The sequence below is a fragment of the Bombina bombina genome, chromosome 3, assembly GCF_027579735.1.
Source record: "Bombina bombina isolate aBomBom1 chromosome 3, aBomBom1.pri, whole genome shotgun sequence".
In the NCBI taxonomy this organism is placed as follows: domain Eukaryota; kingdom Metazoa; phylum Chordata; class Amphibia; order Anura; family Bombinatoridae; genus Bombina; species Bombina bombina.
This window is the reverse complement of record NC_069501.1, coordinates 853,387,770-853,405,629: the sequence shown is the minus strand read 5'-3', so window position 1 is coordinate 853,405,629 and position 17,860 is coordinate 853,387,770. Positions and strand designations below refer to the sequence as shown.

The window sequence follows — 17,860 nt, the reverse complement described above, 5'->3', positions numbered from 1 at the left end:
CAGTTTTTGGTAGAAAAGTTCTTCAGGCAGCTGTTTCAGTTTGATTCCTCTGCTTATGTTTAAGTTTTTTTCTTTTCAACTATGAGAAAAAAATTATATTTTTTTGGTTGTGGATTAATTTTCTCAGCGGAAAAATGGCTGCTATTATTTTTATCCCTCCCTCTCTAGTGACTCTTCTGTGAAGTTCCATATCTTGGGTATTACTATCCCATACGTCACTAGCTCATGGACTCTTGCCAATTACATGAAAGAAAACATAATTTATGTAAGAACTTACCTGATAAATTCATTTCTTTCATATTGGCAAGAGTCCATGAGACCCATCCTTTTTATGGTGGTTATGATTTTTTGTATAAAGCACAATTATTTCCAATTCCTTTTTTTGATGATTTTTACTCCTTTCTTCATCACCCAACTACTTGGCTATTCGTTAAACTAAATTGTGGGTGTGATGAGGGGTGTATTTATAGGCATTTTGAGGTTTGGGAAACTTTGACCCTCCTGGTAGGATTGTATATCCCATACGTCCCTAGCTCATGGACTCTTGCCAATATGAAATAAATTAATTTATTAGGTAAGTTCTTACATAAATTATGTTTTTCCCTTTCAAAGACAGAGAGCAGCCCTTAACTCATAGGATTGAGGTAGGGTCCTATAAGTACAAAATCATTACCCTGTCTTAAACATCGTATTTTGTGGGAATATTACTTCTGACACATTGATTACTTTGTTGGATTCAACTTTTACACCTTATTGGACTTTATCATTACTACTACTATTATTATTATCTTTACATTTGGACTCTTGTGCGCTAATATATTTGCTTGCTCTTGCATTTTTTAAAGGGACACTGAACCCAAATTCTTTCTTTCGTGATTCAGATAGAGCATGCAATTTTAACCAAATTTCTAATGTACTCCTATTACCAAATTTTCTTCATTCTCTTTGTATCTTTATTTGAAAAGCAAGAATGTCAGTTTAGATGTAAGTTTTGGTGAACAACCTGGGTTGTTCTTGCTGATTGGTGGATTAATTTAACCGACCAATAAACAAGTGCTGTCCACTGTCTGAACCAAAAAACAGGTTTTTCAAATAGAGATAACGAAGAGAACGAAGAAAAAATGATAATAGGAGTAAATTAGAAAGTTGCTTAAAATTGCATGCTCTGTCTGAATCACAAAATAAAAAATTTGGGTTCAGTGTCCCTTTAACCCCTTAAGGACCAAGGCCATTTTTCAATTTCTTTCCCTTAAAGACCAGGGCTATTTTTACATTTCTGAGGTGTTTGTGTTTAGCTGTAATTTTCCTCTTACTCATTTACTGTACCCACACATATTATATACCGTTTTTCTCGCCACTAAATGGACTTTCTAAAGATACCATAATTTTCATCATATCTTATAATTTATTCTTAAAAAAAATAAAAAATAAAAAAATATGAGGAAAAAATGGAAAAAAACACACGTTTTCTAACTTTGACCCCCAAAATCTGTTACACATCTACAACCACCAAAAAACAACCATGCTAAATAGTTTCAAAATTTTGTCCTGAGTTTAGAAATACCCAATGTTAACATGTACTTTGCTTTTTTTGCAAGTTATAGGGCAATAAATACAAGTAGCACTTTGCTATTTCAAAACCACTTTTTTTCAAAATGAGCGCTAGTTACATTGGAACCCTGATATCTGTCAGGAATACCTGAATATCCCTTGACATGTATATATTTTTTTTAGAAGACATTCCAAAGTATTGATTTAGGCCCATTTTGGTATATTTCATGCCACCATTTCACCGCCAAATGCGATCAAATAAAAAAATGTGTTCAATTTTTCACAAATTTTTTCACAAACTTTAGGTTTCTCACAGAAATTATTTACAAACAACTTGTGCAATTATGGCACAAATGGTTGTAAATGCTTCTCTGGGATCCCCTTTGTTCAGAAATAGCAGACTTATATGGCTTTGGTGTTGCTTTTTGGTAATTAGAAGGCTGCTAAATGCCACTGCGCACCACACGTGTTTTATGCCTAGCAGTGAAGGGGTTAATTAGGGAGCATGTAGGGAGCTTGTAGAGTTAATTTTAGCTTTAGTGTAGTGTAGTAGACAACCCAAAGTATTGATCTAGGCCCATTTTGGTATATTTAATGCCACCATTTCACCGCCAAATGCGATCAAATTTTAAAAAAACTTAAATTTTTTCGCAATTTTAGGTTTCTCACTGAAATTATTTACAAACAGCTTGTGCAATTATGGCACAAATGGTTGTAAATGCTTCTCTGGGATCCCCTTTGTTCAGAAATAAAAGACATATATGGTTTTGGCGATGCTTTTTGGTAATTAGAAGGCTGCTAAATGCCGCTGCACATCACACGTGTATTATGTCTAGCAGTGAAGGGGTTAATTAGGGATCTTGCAGGGTTAATGTTAGCTTTAGTGTAGAGATCAGCCTCCCACCTAACACATCAGACCCCCTGATCCCTCCCAAACAGCTCTCTTCCCTCCCCCACCCCACAATTGTCCCCGCCATCTTAAGTACTGGCAGAAAGTCTGCCAGTACTAAAATAAAAGGTATCTTTATTTTTAGCATATTTACATATGCTGCTGTGTAGGATCCCCCTTAGCCCCAACCTCCCTGATCCCCCCCAAACAGCTCTCTAACCCTCCCCCTCTACATTATTGGGAGCCATCTTGTACCCAGTTTACAAAAAAATACAAAAAAATATATATTTTTTATTTTTCCCCCCCACTTTTCTGTAGTGTAGCTTCCGCCCCCCAAGACTAAACCCCCACCCCCTCCCAGATCACTTCGATTATCTATATTAAATTTTATATACCCCCTCTCTCCCTCTAAATTTAAACAAAATCTGTTCCATAGTGTAATGGTTCCCACCCGCTCTCTACCCGTGCACGCACCTGTCCGCCTCCCCCGTGCATGCGCACGCGTCCGTGCGCGCCCCCAGCGATCCCGCCCACGATCTTGCCCACCTCTGCACTACGTAATCCACCGATGGCCGCCCACCCGCCTCCCACACACCAACGATTGTGGCCATCGATGTCCGGTGCAGAGAGGGCCACAGAGTGGCTCTCTCTGCATCGGATGGGGTAAAATGTTATTGCAGTGATGCCTCGATATCGAGGCATCACTGCAATAACCGGAAAGGGTACAGGTTGTGTGTGACGTACCATGTACAACGCATGTCGTTAAGGGGTTAAGCCTAATGCTTCCATGCAATGCATACTCAAGGTCGCGTTCGCATTGAACCTCACTTTTAATACCAGCGCACATTTGCGTGCGCTGTTATTACTAAGTTGAGTGTGAATATTGCTTTCGCAGAAGCAATATTTTGCACTCAACTTGTAATCTAGTAAATGTTTACTGCCTCTGTTAAATCAGGTCACCAGTTGCATAGATGACACCTAGAGGGGAATAAACATCAAAATCACTCTGAATGCTGCTACTAGCATTTTACATTAGCATTATCTATTGATCCTCAGATAAGCACAATAACAGAAAATAAGAACCTCAGAAATTCAGATAAGTGCAATTTAATTACAGCTATTCTCCCAAATCAGCCCTGCAGTGATACAAATTCTCAAGTGTCACTTATGGGAGCTGCACTTGATTATTTACACCATAAACCACCTACACAAATCTTCTAACGCACAGAAAACAGGTTTATCAAGCCACGTTGTTGACATTTGCATACATCCTCAGTAAGAGAGGAGCCACCTTAATCAATTTATATCACGTAAGTCTCACATTTTATTGTACATTCTTGTTCATCTTTACATAGTAATGGGCATATTTATTAAAGCCTGGCGGACCTGATCCGACAGTGCGGATCAGGTCCGCCAGACCACGCTGAATACGGCGAGCAATACGCTCACCGTATTCAGCATTGCACCAGCAGCTCGCAAGGGCTGCTGGTGCAACGCCGCCCCCTGCAGACTCGCGACCAATAGGCCGCCAGCAGGGGGGTGTCAATCAACCTGATCGTACTAGATCGGGTTGATTTCCGGCGATGTCTGTCCGCCTGCTCAGAACAGGCGGACAGGTTATGGATCAGCGGTCTTTGTGAGCGCTGCTTCATAACTGCTGTTTCTGACGAGCCTGCAGGCTCGCCAGAAACACGGGGCATCAAGCTCCATTCGGAGCTTGATACATATGCCCCAAAGTCTGCACTATAAAAATAAACAATGTAATAATTAATTAGATACGAAAGTCAATATTAAGCCTTCATGATTCAGATAGAGCATGTAATTATAAGACACTTTTACATTCACTTCTATATCAAATTTACTTTGTTCTTTTTGCTTTAATAATTATGTACATATCCTACACTGGGCTAGATTACGAGGCGTAAACAGTTTTGGGCTAGCACAATCGTGATTTTGCAAGCCATTTTCATTCCGCTGATATTGAAAGTTTAGCTAAATCATAATTGCTAATAGTAGAATGTCGGAAGCGCCAAAGGCAGGTGCAATGAGACTGGTTACTATCTATATTAAAAGCTTCATAATTTAATAGGAATTAGAATTAAAATTAAAATAAAATCATACAATGAATATAAACAAATGAATATAAACTAAAATCAATACAAATAGACTGGTGGATCCACCTGGCTAACAGTTGATTACACCTCTAGGTTAGTGGAGGTCTAGACCACACATGTAACTGTGTGACAAGGTGATAAAAATGTGTATGAAAACTGTGTTTAAAAATGAAAAATAATTCCAAAAATATAAAAAATAGTGACAATATGTGAAAAGTATCCAAGGATAAAAATAAAAATTAAAATGAGTGAAAATAAGTGTCACAATCCTGCTCAAAGTTATAATCCAAGTGTGAAACACAAAAGAGAACACAAACTTGTTTCCTGGTGGTGAGAAGTGACGGGGTGTGGTATATTTATTTCCTGGTGGCGAGAAGTGTCGTGGTCATCCTGATGGTGAAAATCTTGAGATCGTTGTCCTCTTGGTCTTAGTCCTCCATCACAAATATTAACCTGTAAGAACAAAATTAAATGTACCAAATGTCCAAACTACTGTTAGGAGATTGGAAAAAAGCTTACCAGCTGCTTGTCAACGCATTTCGGCCCAGCTATGTGGGCCTTTATCAAGACGCACAAGAGTCCAAATGTAAAAATAAGTGGGTGTGAATACTTAGAAAAATTTGAGGCACTTTTTATAATTTGGGGTGTCAGTTTGCTCTCATGGAAAGGAGTTTCTACACAGGCTAACAAATAGAGCGAGGTCAATTTGAGAAAGGACAACTTTGGAAACAGCCGTCTTCTATGTATATGTCTGCATATGCTTTTATTCTTACCTCATAATGGTTTGAGGTATTATATTGTAAGTGGCTATCAACCACCTGTTAAAATAAATTAATTGGTTTATACAATACTTCCCTTTTGGAGTCCTTTTATGTTTTCACTGACATTCACTGAGTCTCAAGAATAACACAGAATCTAAAGACCTGAGTCAGGGGGAAAACTGAAAGACAACAAACTGTGTGAAGAAAATCATTTTCCCTTTCATAGACAGAGAGCTGCCCTTAACTCATAGGATTGAGGTAGGGTCCTGTAAGTACAAAATCATTAGCCTGTCTTAAACATCGTATTTTGTGGGAATATTACTTCTGACACATTGATTACTTTGTTGGATTCGACTCTTACATCGTTTTGGACTTTGTCATTACTACTATTATTATCTTTACATTTGTACTCTTGTGCGCTAATATATTTGTTTACTAGAAGATGGAGAGAACAAGAGAGGCGCCTGTGTGTACCAGTAGATAACCAAGTAGTAACTTTCAAAAAGCCCTAGTCAGGGTACTCAGGGTATGAAGAGCACTCAGACAGTGCTATTAGAGATGGGCTGGATGTTTGGCAGCAACCCAGCTCACTGATTGCAGGAACAACATAACATCCAATCTGGAGAAGATAAGACAACAGGGCGCCTGTGTGTACCAGTAATAAACCAAAAAAATATCAGTGTTGATTCTCATTCAGTATACAGTACTCACATTTGTGAAGAGTACTCAGACAGTGCTATTAGGCACGAGCTGGATATTTGAAAGCAAACCAGCTTACTGATATGGTATATATATATACACATACACACACACTTTGGAGCCGTTTCCAGTTAAATACCTTAAAACTTGAAAAATAATTTTTAATCAATTTTAATTTTTTTTAATGTGTTTTACTATGGGCTAGATTACAAGTGAGGCACAAATGGTTTTGCGCTAGCTTAATTGTGTTTTTGAGAGCCATTTTCATTTTGCTGATATTACAAGTGGAGTGCAATCACCCTTTACGCTTCAATCCTTTCTGCAATCTTAGAGCTGTGGTTAACTGTTTTCCAAAATTAAAAAGTTGCACAAAACATTTCAAAAATACATTACACAAGTACAGTTACACTCATATTAACAATGTCTAATTAAAAAATATTGCACAAAAAAATTGTAAGGGCTCAAAGATATGAGATCTCCGGTGTTAAAAAAAAAAAAGGCAGGCAAATGGCTTTAACATTGAGACACATACATTTTTATTTATTTTAAGATATGCATCTTGTAATTTTAATTTAAAGTTAGGGGGCTGTTAGGTTTAGGGGTTAATAGTTTAATTTAGTTTTTTGCAATGTGGGGGCTGTCGGTTTAGGGGTTAATAGGTTTATTTAGTGGTAGTGATGTGGAAGGCCAGAGGTTTAGGGGTTAAGAACTTTATGTAGTGGCGGCAATGTCGGGGAGCGGTGGAATAGGGGTTAATATCTTTATTATAGTGTGGGCGATGTTGGGGTGCAGAGGGATAGGGGTTAATAACTTTATTATAGTGGTGGCGATATCCGGAGTGGCATATTAGGGGTTAATAGATTTATTATGATGGCGGCGATGTTGGGGGTGGCAGATTAGGGGTTAATAAGTTTATGTAGGTGTCGGCTATATCGGGGGCAGCAGATTAGGGGTGTTTAGACGTGGGGTTTATGTTAGGGTGTTAGGTTTAAACGTAAAAAAAAATTCCCCATAGACATCAATGGGGTTGCATTACAGAGCTTTTCATTCCGCGATTGCAGGTGTTAGTTTTTCTTCTAACACTTTCTCCCCATTGATGTCTATGGGGAAAGCGTGCGCGAGCATGTCAAAGTGCGGTATGGAGCTCATCGCAACCATATTGCACGCACAAGGCGGCTTTTCCAAAACTCGTAATGGCAGCGCTATGGAGTGTGAAATAACGCAACTTTCGTTGCGTTTATTTCGCACCCTCTATAGCGCAAAACTTGTAATCTAGATGAATGAGAAGAAGAACTTAGTGCAGCCGTGATTTTCAAAGTCCTGAAGTTAGTGTGCAGCGGGTTTTGCTCTTTTTACTTTCAACTTGTAATACACATGCTTACACGCCCGCGTTAAAAGTCTACATTCAGCAGTGTTAGCATACGAGCGAAATATTTAGTGCACCACTTGTAATCTGGCAAAATATGCATTGAAAATCACTTATACCATTAATCAAATGATGCATAAATTTGTCATTTCATTAGCTGTAATTACATGAAAGGCAATTAAATATGATCTAGTAAACAGCACAGCAGAGTGATACCTCTCTATACAATGACAATACCTTGGCTACAAAACTAACATTATAGAGCCCATAGTAATAGAGCCACTATTAAAAAACAGACAGAAGATTCCTAATGGCTCACACTGCTATTATTTAGAGAAAGTCTGCTATAGGCTGGTTTGTCAATTTACTATAACACTGGTAGATATAAATGTTATAGTAAGGATTGAAGTCCAAGTGAAGGTTTCACCATATGAACCCTATGGCTGAATAAAGTATAATACATAGTCTATAATTATATCAAATGTAACAACATACAATCTGGGGGCTGCCTGTTGAGCTCCTGTGAGATTCCGTTGTTTCTACAACAAAGTAGTAAGACAGTGGATTCTGACTTAGCTATACAATTGTTAATTGGAGCATTCCTGTGTCTAGTGGTGCACTGTTTTACACTGTGAGTAGTGGATGAGAAGGGGAGAGAAAAAATGCCAAAGTTTATAGTACTCTCCGCCTTGAAATTACAAGACATTTCTGTTGTGCAGTGCTGATGCGAAACTAACATATAAGCCACGTCTAAACATTTTTAAAACAAATTGACATATTAAAATAGCTGGTCTGCTGCATTTGTTTTTTCAATAGCCAAACCACACCTCTATTTGCCTTATTTCGAGGAGCCAATCGGGTGTTCAGTCTGCAGACAACAAGGCTAGCCATGATCATAATGTTATTATAAAGGGCATTCTTTTGCTGTTTTTAGCCTTGATAAGTCTGCAGAGTGCTTTTCCAGTTCTGAGAATTAAAAAAACCCAATACGTCTAGATTTGGAGTTTTGTCGGTAAAGACCTGCGGTGCTAACGCTCCTTTTTTTTCCAGTGCACCCTTAAGACAACGCTGGTATTACGAGTTTTCTGAATGGCTGCGTTAGCCTCAGAAAAGGGAGCGTTGAGACAAATTTAGCTCCATGTCAACCCTCAATACCAGCGTTGCTTACGGTAGCGGTAAGCTGGAAAAATGTGCTCATGCACGATTTCCCCATAGGAAACAATGGGGCTGAGCTGGCTGAAAAAAAACCTAACACCTGCAAAAAAGCAGCGTTCAGCTCCTAACGCAGCCCCATTGTTTCCTATGGGGAAATTAATTTTATGTCTACACCTAACACCCTAACATGAACCCCGAGTCTAAACACCCCTAACCTTACACTTATTAACCCCTAATCTGCCGCCCCCGCTATCGCTGAAACCTACATTATATTATTAACCCCTAATCTGCCGCTCAGGACACTGCCGCAACGTACATTATAGCTATGAACCCCTAATCTGCTGCCCCTAACATCGTCAACACCTATATTATATTTATTAACCCCTAATCTGCCCCCCCCCCAATGTCACCGCCACCTACCTACACTTATTAACCCCTAATCTGCCGTCCGGACATCGCCGCCACTATAATAAATGTATTAACCCCTAAACCGCCGCACTCCCGCCTCGCAAACACTATAATACATTTTATTAACCCCTAATCTGCCCTCCCTAACATCGTCGCCACCTACCTACAATTATTAACCCCTAATCTGCCGCCCCCAACATTGCCGCTACTATAATAAAGTTATTAACCCCTAAAACTAAGTCTAACCCTAACCCTAACACCCCCCTAACATAAATATAATTTAAATAAAATGAACTAAAATTACTATAATTAAATAAAGGAATCCTATGCGATGTGGGGGGGCCTCGGTTTAGGGGTTCATAGGTAGTTTATGGGTGTTAGTGTACTTTGAAGCACTGTAGTTAAGAGCTTTATGTTCCAGCGTTAGCCCATAAAACTCTTAACTACTGACTTTTTTATGAGGTAGGAGACTTGGAGGTAGAGGCTGTACCGCTCACTTCTTCCAAGACTCGTAATAGCGGCGTTAGGCAAATCCCATAGAAAATATAGGACACGCAATTGACGTAAGGGGATTTGCGGTAGCCAAAAATCGCGGAAGAAAAGTGAACGGTACACCTGTACCTGCCCAACTCGTAATACCAGTGGGCATTAAAAAGCAGCGTTAGGACCCCTTAATGCTGCTTTTTAAGGCTAATGCAGAACTCTAAATCTAGGTGATAATATTAAGAGCTAAATTACATGAAAAGTGGGCAGTATAAATAATTTATGACTAGATTACAAGTAGAGCACTAATTTATCGCACGCCCGTTTACGGGCACACGATTAATAACCAGCCATTACAAGTGGCAGGTTATTAACGCTCCGAAAATTATCCAGAAATCAGATCTCTGGTTAATTTCAAAAATGTCTCCTAATAAACTGTATGGTGCCTTTAACCCCTTAACGACCAAGGACGTACGCCATACGTCCTCAAAAAAAATACACTTAACGCCTGAGGACGTATGGCGTACGTCCTCGGTCTGGAAAGCAGCTGGAAGCGATCCTGCTTGCTTCCAGCTGCTTTCCGATTATTGCAGTGATGCCTCAACATCGAGGCATCCTGCAATAACCCCCCTTGGCCATCCGATGCAGAGAGAGCCACTCTGTGGCCCTCTCTGTACCGGACATCGATGGCCGGTTTCGTTGGTGGGTGGGAGCCAGTCTGGGAGGCGGGTGGGCGGCCATCGATGGGCCGTATGATGTGGAGGGGGGCGGGATCGTGGGCGGGAACGCGGGGGTAGGGAGCGGGTGGGAACCGCTACACTACAGAAAAATGATGGGAGAAAAGTGGCAGTGAGGGCCAAATATATGTAAATATATGTCGATCTAAGAGATCTGGGAGGGGGTGGTGGGTTGGTCTTTTGGGGGGGGGGCAAGCTACACTACAGAAAATTATTTAAAAAAAGAATAAAAACATGTTTTACTATAAACTGGGTACTGGCAGACAGCTGCCAGTACCAAAGATGGCTACTAATAAGTTAGAGGGGGATGGGTAAAGAGCTGCTTGGGGGGTATCAGGGAGGTTGGGGGCTAAGGGGGGATCCTCCAGAGCAGCATATGTAAATATGCCTTTTTTTATTTTTTTTTTATCAAGGATAGCTTTTTTTTTTAGTACTGTCAGACTTTCTGCCAGTACTTAACATGACGGGGACAATTGTGGGGTGGGGGAGGGAAGAGAGCTGTTTGGGAGGGATCAGGGGGTGTAATGTGTCAGGTGGGAGGCTGATCTCTACACTAAAGCTAAAATTAACCCTGCAAGCTCCCTACATGCTACCTAATTAACCCCTTCACTGCTAGCCATAATACACGTGTGATGCGCAGCGGCATTTAGCGGCCTTCTAATTACCAAAAAGCAACGCCAAAGCCATGTATGTCTGCTATTTCTCAACAAAGGGGATCCCAGAGAAGCATTTACAACCATTTGTGCCATAATTGCACAAGCTGTTTGTAAATGATTACAGTGAGAAACCTAAAATTGTGAAAAATTTAACTTTTTTTTTAATTTAATCGCATTTGGCGTTGAAATGGTGGAATGAAATATACCAAAATGGGCCTAGATCAATACTTAGGGTTGTCTACTACACTACAATAAAGCTAAAATTAACCCTACAAGCTCCCTACATGCTCCCTAATTAACCCCTTCATTGCTGGGCATAATACACGTGTGGTGCGCAGTGGCATTTAGCGGCCTTCTAATTACCAAAAAGCAACACCAAATCCATATATGCCTGCTATTTATGAAAAAAGGGGATTCCAGAGAAGCATTTACAACCATTTGTGCCATAATTGCACGAGCTGTTTGTAAATAAATTCAGTGAGAAACCTAAAGTTTGTAACAAAATGTGTGAAAAAGTGAACAATTTTTTTTATTTGATCGCATTTGGTGGTGAAATGGTGGCATGAAATATACCAAAATGGGCCTAGATCAATACTTTGGGATGTCTTCTAAAAAAAAATATATACATGTCAAGGGATATTCAGGGATTCCTGGAAGATATCAGTGTTCCAATGTAACTAGCGCTAAGTTTGAAAAAAAGTGGTTTGGAAATAGCAAAGTGCTTCTTGTATTTATTGCCCTATAACTTGCAAAAAAAGCAAAGAATGTGTAAACATTGAGTATTTCTAAACTCAGGACAAAATTTGGAAACTATTTAGCATGAGTGTTTTTTGGTGGTTGCAGATGTGTAACAGATTTTGGGGGTCAAAGTTAGAAAAAGTGTGTTTTTTTCCATTTTTTCCTCATATTTTATATTTTTTTTACAGTAAATTATAAGATATGATGAAAATAATGGTATCTTTAGAAAGTCCATTTAATGGCGAGAAAAACGGTATATAATATGTGTGGGTACAGTAAATGAGTAAGAGTAAAATTACAGCTAAACACAAACACTGCAGAAATGTAAAAATAGCCTTGGTCCCAAACGGTCAGAAAATGGAAAAGTGCTGTGGTCATTAAGGGGTTAAATAAAATAAAAAATTTTAAAAAAAAGTAGAGTCTTTAATTTTTCAAATAATAACTTCACAAAGCAGTTTTTAGGGGTTAAAGTTAGGGGATGTGAGGTGTTCAGAAAAAAAACCAGCTCTGAAAAGTGCCTTTATATTGCGGTCTATGAGGACTGTGTGTTCTCTAAATATATATGTAAATGCTTATATACATAAATATTTATGTGTTAATATGTGTATATATTTTACATTTGGTGCGCGACTTACCCCTTTGTTGCGCTAGCTTCTCTGCCATATCTCACGCCTTTGTTGCGCTAGGTTCTCTGCCATGTCTCACGGCATGAGAAGGAGGCTCCCATTGGAGCCTATGGAAGTGCGCTCTCGAGAGTCCAAAGCTTTCCTGCAACTGCGTGCGCTGGTATTACGTGTGTAGTACAATTTTGAGCTCCATTCATAATCTGGCCGTTTATATAAAAAAAATTATTACACCCAGCATTCTGGGTAAGTGAAATGAGAAGCCTCTTTTGTGATTTTTTTTTTTTGGAATAATTTTTATTGAGGTAGAAAATACAGCATAACAAATAAGAGGAATTACAAAAATCATATCAGGGATAGGCACAGACAAAGGCTGTGGCGGACAGTTTCCAAAGTACAGACCTTAGTGAAGGACACCAAGATACATTTGAAATTAAAAACATTATTTTATAGTGCTTGGTTTTATTTTACTGATACAGATACCACTGATCCTATAACCTGCCCTCCTCTGGCTATACCCATGAGCCAGTGTCACTACTGTGTCTTTGTATAGTGCTTGGTGTTATTATACTGATGCAGATACCAATGATCCTATAACCAGCCCTCCTCTGGCTATACCCATGAGCCAGTGTCACTACTGTGTCATATAGTGCTGGGTGTTATTATACTGATGCAGATACCACTGACCCTATAACCAGCCTTTGTCTGGCTATAAGCGTGTGCCAGTGTCACTACTGTGTCTTTGTATAGAGTTGGGTTTTATTATACAGATGCATATACACATCCAGTATTTCACTCAGGCTTTATTTATTCCATAACTTATCACCCAATATTGCTAGCATTTTCTTGACAAGCCACTAACTTTATTCAAACTACATTTGTTTTTATTCCTATTATTTAATCAGAAAGAAAACATATATTAAGGTTGTGGCGGACACTGCAAGGGCTAGTCACGGACACCAGTGTCCGTGTATGGACACCTTACCTATCCCTGAATCATATACATAGATAAAAAAAAGAACATATCTATCACTATGACCACAGTATATGATCAAATCTGTTACATCTCAAAAATATCAAGCATGCTGAAAGTAAACCTCACATTTTCTGCTTTTTAACATGGAAAAGTATATTATAATAGATTGTAATAGATGCTTTTAATGTATATTAACCAAAGCTACTAGCAATTAACACATAGACCTCTTTTTTAAAAGCTTTGTTAATTTTATGAACTTTCTGGGCATGTCTATATTAAATAGATTACAAAAATCACCATGTCTATTAGCTTCATAAACATATTTATCCACTATCTACCTAAGCTATCAGTTATCTAACCAAACCCAAAAAAGGTTACTTCCATTGCATGAGCCAAAGGATATACTGGCAGGCCTAGTAGTCAAAGACATGCCCATAAGCTTAGAGATGGTCTATGTGATATAAATACTTGGAAACATATCTCCCATATTTATTTGCAATCACTCATGGACTACTAGCAATCGAGATATACTTCTGTGAGAGGAAAACAATACCATATGATTTGACAATAAATATATGTAAAGCATATAAGCTAAATAAAATAGGATTATAAGAGCGGTATATTTCATGGGAAACTGCAGCAAAAGCCTCTGATCACAGTCAAAGAGTGTCAGAGTACTATATGTAAGGAGGGACAGAGTTAAAGTGCAATAAAACAGGTTGAGATCTGTGCATATCCTAAAAGGGCTAATTAAGTAAAAACAGTTTGCATAAAAAAATTGTTTAAAAGTTGCTGGCAAGTATTTTAAAATAATTTTCAAAAATAAGGAAAATTAGTTACAAAGCTGTGCTGTCTGGAGCAGCTAACTCCACCCCCCTTATCAGTGTTTAGACAGAGGCATTGTATTTCTTGCTAGACTAAACCTGTCTGCCTATCTGTGCTCACTGCTCAGTGACGTGTGGAGCAGTGGAGTCACTCACTGCTGTGCTGTCTATCTAAACTGGAAGCGGGAAATTGTGAGGGAGATGCCTGGCACCTGACCGCATGACTGTCTGACACTGTCTCTAAAGTGAAAGAGCCACGTATGATGCCCACCAGACCGGTATGGTTACAGTACACTAAGTGCACACTGAAGAGGTAGGAGGTGAGGGCGGGCTAGGGGCTGGGGGTGGGCAGAGTGCAGAGGTGATTGGCCATAAGAAGCGGTAGGCACACGGCCCGGGGCTGTTTACTGACAGACTTGGAACAGAGTTAGAGAGCAGAATTTTCAAAGTTTGCACACCTAAACCTTTTCTTAAGTGATTTATATTTAGAGTGCACTGTTTATCTTTCATCTGATGTTTGATGTCTGAGTGTTTTTGTGTGTGTGTGTCTGAGTGTTTTTGTGTGTCAGTATTGAGTATTTTCCCCTCCCACACCACAGTCAGTATTTCGTTCAGTAAATTAACTTTGTGAAATCACCATATATTGTAATAGATCCACTCAACTTTAGTTGGTACACTTAGCGTTCCTTTAAATATTCATATATTCAGGTATTCGGGTCAGTAACGGTCAAATTCCCTTTACACATGAACTTCCTTTTGTGTTCATGGATGTGACAGACCGGCTCCGGTCCATAGAGAGGGCAGTAATTACAGTATACCTTTTAACATTTGTATTAACTTAAATGCTTTCGTAATGACTTTGTATTTACTCACCGCTGCCCCTCTCCTCCTCAGAGACACCGACCCGAATCCTATCCGCTCACTGAGCGTTGTGTACTTCCAGGATCCTTGTTCACGCCCCACGTTGCAGAGCTCAACCCGGAGTGTAGGTACAATTAGTATTCCAGAAGAAACAGGCTTACCGGGGGAACTCTGTTTAAAACCACTTGTCTTTATTTGTAATACATTAAAATTCTTTATGGCAGAAAAAGAAGGGAGTATTTGTTCAGTGTGTTTGTTCGTCAAACACACATGTCACACCCTGAAGTAGCGTCAAGAGGTCAGATGACGCGTTTTGGCCAATAGTCGTAGTCAAAGCTGTTTTTGTGTGTGTGTCTGAGTGTTTTTGTGTGTGTATCTGAGTGTTTTTGTGTGTGTGCGTCTGAGTGTTTTTGTGTGTGTGTGTCTTAGTGTTTGTTGTGTGTGTGCCTGAGTGTTTGTGTGTGTGTGTCTGAGTGTTTGTGTGTGTGTGTTTGTGTGTCTAAGTGTTTTGTGTGTGTGTCTGAGTGTTTTTGTGTGTGTGTCTGAGTGTGTTTCCAAGTGTTTGTGTGTGCATTGTGTGAGTGTGTTTTTATGTGTGTCTGAGTGTGTGTGTTTTTGTGTTTGTCTGCTTTCTGTCCATTGGAGAAGTTTGCCTTTTCTATGAAATCCTCTTCTTGCAGTAAAAAAAAAAAAAAAACATTACGTGTGTGTGTGGGGGGGGGGGGGGGGGGGGCTGGTGACACCATAACTTACCGCACCGGGTGACACCAACCCTAGTGACGCCACTGAAGTGTACACATACGGCTCCTTAATGTAGTTGTCTAGGCTTGAGAAGTGGTAAAAAGCATTTTCAAACACATATAATTCAATCATCAGCCCTTAGTTTTTGATAAATCTAAAAATACGGTGAAAAGTTAAACTCAGGTTACATAACCAAGAACCTTTTTTTGTCATATGAAAATGAGCACAAAATTAACATGTTTAACTATAATGTAATAAATCTACTAACTACTATAAGAAGAAACATTTTGGAGTTAATTGCCAGTGACATCCACACAAATAGCTTGTCACTCAACAAATAAAAAGGAAGACACAATTCTACAATGAGTTTAGCCAATGCCTCGTTTGAAGCCAACTTGTGCTGAGGTCAATGAATGTCCGGAATGCTGATTACCTCTAGGCATAATTAGACACAATGCTAGCAGTAGATACAATAAATTAAATACACTTGAACAAGGTAGACATCAGAGAAGACAATGGGGCCTATTTATCAAGCTCCGTATGGAGCTTGAAGGCCCGTGAAGGCTCGCCAGAAACACCAGAAAAGACCGCTGCTCCATAACCTGTCCGCCTGGTCTGAGGAGGCGGACAGACATTGCGGGCCTTCATATCGTATCAAATACGATCGGGTTGATTGACACCCCCTGCTAGCGGCTGATTGGCAGCGAATCTGCATGGGGCGGCATTGCACCAGCATTGCACCAGCAGTTTACAAGAGCTGCTGGTGCAATGCTGAATGCAGAGAGCGTATTGCTCTCCGCATTCAGCGATGTCTGTCAGTCATGATCCGCTGATCGGATCATGTTGGATAGAGGGTTGATCTTAAGGTCTTAAGACCGCAGCTCCTTAACTAGTCCGCCACCTCTGAGGCGGCGGATAGCAATCCGTCCAAACGCATATGATTGGGTTGAATGACACCCGATTGGCCGTGAATGTGCAGGGGGCTGCATTGCACAAGCATTTCTAGTGAAATGCTTGTGCAATGATAAATGCCGACAGCATTTATCGATGTGCTGCAGACATGATCAGCTACAGCGGATCATGTCCACACGCACATTCCATTTTAACCCTGCATAACACAATATAGCTGCCTTTCCCCCCCTACAAATCTTAAATCTTTGGTATGTGTTTATTACCTAAAAAACTTTCCTTTCTCTGTCTTTAACTTTGATAATGTCATCTGCACTGTTTGCTCAGGCCTTGTTTGAGCCTGCTGTAATTTATGACCTTTGCTAATTAGGATCATGTGACTGTTATTACCTTTAAATTGAATACCCTTTGCTTGTTACATCAAGCTTGCTTGTTAGATCATTGCAGCAGGTGTGTTAGTTCATAAGTGTAGGGAGCTATAACAAGGACTTAGACAAAGGAGGGGACAACACAGAACCCAAGTACATTTAAATCTCCCTAAATTAACTGCAAACATGCTACACTCTAATGTCAGCTATAACATTTTCCTCCCTTCTCCTTAAAGTCACAGCTCTTCCTTTCACAAATAGCACTCAGACAATTCATATTTCTCCTTTTCTTTTACCTTCCCCCCTCTACAACACACATGAACTCTATTTCAATCTTACATTCCTCAGCCAGCCATGCTTCACTGATTCTAAACGTAAACACTCACATAAGACACATTCTCATCTCCTTTCCCTCACCATATTTCTTCTTCTTGCAGCTGGGGATGTCTCATCTAACCCAGGTCCACCCTCTGCTTCCCTTAGTTTACTACCCCATATGACACCTCATACACCTTGCCCACGTAACCCTCTAAACTTCATTAACTGCACCTCTGTTAGTACACCCCAATTCTCTTGTGCCCTTTGGTATGCACGCTCTGTATGCAATAAGCTTACATCTATTCACAACCTATTTATTTCATGTTCACTTAACCTGCCCTCACTGAAACCTGGATTTCCTCCTCTAACACAACTGCTGTAGCCTCTCTGTACTATGGCGGCCTGCACTTTAGTCACACTCCCAGGCCAGGAGACAAACAAGGAGGGGGAGTAGGAATTCTCCTGTATCCACACAGTACCTTTCACTGCATTCTTTCACCTCCCTCTCTTTCTTTCTCATCTTTTGAAGTTCATGCTATCTGCCACTTCTACCCTGTAGCTCTTCATGTTGCAGTTATCTATCGTCCCCCTGGCCCAGCATCACAATTTCTGGACCACTTTGAAGCCTGGCTTCCACATTTTCTCTCTTGTAATGTCCCTTCTCTCATCTTAGGGGACTTCAA

The 17,860-nt window shown here is 39.8% G+C and overlaps 1 long non-coding RNA gene across 1 annotated transcript; it reads left to right on the top strand.

Moving 5' to 3' along the window:
• Positions 1-3,643: 3,643 nt before the first annotated feature.
• On the top strand, positions 3,644-15,073 carry LOC128654129 (uncharacterized). The gene is made up of 2 exons (XR_008401425.1): positions 3,644-3,750; positions 14,875-15,073. It is a non-coding gene; the product is annotated as an uncharacterized LOC128654129 (long non-coding RNA).
• The last annotated feature ends 2,787 nt before the right edge of the window (positions 15,074-17,860 follow it).